Consider the following 2,804-nt stretch of genomic DNA (forward strand, 5'->3'; position numbering starts at 1 on the left):
TTAAAAGGCAACCGCGACGACATTGCGCGTCTGGCCTATTTCTGATACCGTGGCGGCAGACATTTTGCCGTGTTGGGCCGCCACTACAGAATCAACATGGAGGAGACAGTATTCCCAGATAGAGACAGTAGAGCAGTATGGACATCATCACGAGAGGTCAATCCAAGTGACCTCATCAACATCCTTCTGATATGACATCTCAGCACACCAACAGCCCCCCTGATAATTCCCACCGGATCAGCGTGAGTAACTGGGGAATAGTGGAGGCAATTGGTGGCAGCCCGCTCCGGGTTAGTCAGCGGGAATCGGTTTTTACTCCCCTTCACTTACTCAAGAAATGATTTGCCTTCAAGGCTAATTTGGAAATTCTTAAATTGTGTGTTTCACTCTCTGAATGGCATCTATAATGAATGCAACGAGATAAGTGGATGGGTGGGCAGTGGGTGGAGAGGGAAAGAGGTGGGGGTGGGTCACTGGACAGATCACAGACTCTGAAGAGGATGTACTAGGGCTGGGCAACATATCAATATTACATCAATATCATGATAGGAGACTAGATATCGTCTTAGATTTTGGATATGCTAACATGGTAATATGGCATAAGGTGTTGTCTTTTTTTTACCACAGACCAGTGAGACCTTTAAAAAAAGGACTACAAACATGTCTTTTGAGCAGAACTTATGATTTTTAACCTTGCACAATAATGTCATTGCACTATTTATATATATTTAAAAAATAATGTGTTTACCTTGCTTTAATGCTCTTACCTGTAGCACTTTGAGGTTTGTCTTAAATGTAAAGTGCATTACAAATAAAATGCATTATTATGATTATTATTATTATTATTATTCTGTTTTTAAAGGCTGCATTACAGGAAAGTGATGTCTTTACCTGAATGTTTCTAGCTGTTCTATTATTAGCCTTTAGCCTCTTAGTCATTAAACACACATTATTGATAATTATCCATCCATTTATCCATCTTCATCCGCTTATCCAGTATTGGGTTATGGGGGGGGGGGCAGCTCCAACAGGGGACCCCAAACGTCCCTTTCCCGAGCCACATTAACTATTATTTATCACAAATCTCTTTGCGTGAATATTTTGTTAAAGCCCCAAAGGTCAACCGTACACTATCGCCACAATATTGATATCGATGTACCGGGACAAAAATATCGTCATATTAAAATAAAGATAAACCTGCCAGGTGATAGCATTCAGCACCATGGACAGCACACCAGCCTGAAACTTTACTTTTTTTTAACTTTGTCTCTCTGGATCTAAGGGTAACATGTCTCAGTTAACACGGATCCATGGCCTGGGGAGCCAGTAATGTGGGGGTGGCCTTCAGTGTGTGTGTGTGTGTGTGTGTGTGTGTGTGTGTGTGTGTGTGTGTGAGCCTGTGGGGACAGAGCACTAAACCTGTCAAGCCTTTTCAGCACCATGGACAGAGACTGGCCCATGAGGCCATCATATGGGTCCATACTCTGATGAAATGGCCTCTTATACATTTTCTTTATCATCTCAGTCATCCATAGTAAGACAGCCCTGTCCCCATGTCCCCTATGTGACATTATATTTGATTCCTTTCTCCGCCTGGACAATGAAAGGCTTTCTGACCTCTAGCGAAGGGCGCACAGCTCCTCACAGGGAGGGAAAGGGGAATCTTATGAATGGCTTGCTTTGATTGATGGACACAGAGATAGGGGCAGGGTTTGGGAGGAGGGGGATACTCGTGGTACCCATAAAAAAAGACTATAACCATATTGTGTAAAGCTCTCTTTTCATTGGTGGGGAAGTATTCAATGAGAAAAGTGCTTTTTTGTTAGCTGTAGCTGAGCAGGATTGGCAAAGTATTTGTCTTTCTGGCATAATCCCTGCAGTTTGGGGTAGGAACAGACGCCCCCCACTTGTTGCCCCAGAGTCTTTAAACTGTACAGTATTCCAAGGCAATGTTAAGTGAACTGCAATGCATGACAGCGTGGTAAATGTCAGCCTTTGGGTGTGCTCGCTTGCAGCGTGCGTATATATGTCTGAGGACATTTAAAGCTGAAGTCTGGAAACTCCCAGCTCGCCTCGCCATGCCGGTGAATCCATTGAGAGAATTTCGCAGCGTTAGTCATCGCAACAACTATCCGCAGTGTGTGTACTAGTCGCCTATAGCCTCTCTTGCACCTCTTGCACTTGAGATCCACAGTGGGCGCCGTGCGGGGCTCGGCTACAGACACCCTCTCTGTGTCTCTGTGCGCTGCGTGCGCGAATTCTCTTGCACTCCGCCGCAGAGGTTCAACCCAGTCGACCGGGCATGGGTCGAAGGCGGTGTGCCGGTGCGTGCCCGGGTCATTAGGGTGGATGCGCAGGACGTTGCGAGCCCAGACGCCAGTGACCGGGCAGGTGATGTTTGCTCACGTAAGCCGCTCCCGTTTGATGAGGGGCGCAGGGGACGCGGCTGGAGGGTGCGCGCTACTGTTGCATCGCCTCACCGGATAACCGCCGCTATCGCATCCTGTCCGTCAGTTCCTTCCCGGTTTTCCGTTCTCTTTTTATTTTTTATTTTTTTTGCTCCTCGCCGACTAACGGGTTTGCGGAAGTGGGACTCTTCTGACGATCGAAAGAAGTGGTTAAAGGACCCGACCTTGCGTGTGCGTGTGCGTGGAGTGCGTATCATTTCTTGTGATTCCCCTGTACGCGCAAGCCGCTTTTTTTTTTCATTCCAAAGAGGCAATGCGCCCACCCATGCGATGCTAGCCTATTAGCTGGAGGAGAGAGAGAGAGAGAGAGAGAGAGAGAGAGAGAGAGAGAGAGAG

Source organism: Etheostoma spectabile, unplaced genomic scaffold, assembly GCF_008692095.1.
Source record: "Etheostoma spectabile isolate EspeVRDwgs_2016 unplaced genomic scaffold, UIUC_Espe_1.0 scaffold273, whole genome shotgun sequence".
NCBI lineage: Eukaryota > Metazoa > Chordata > Actinopteri > Perciformes > Percidae > Etheostoma > Etheostoma spectabile.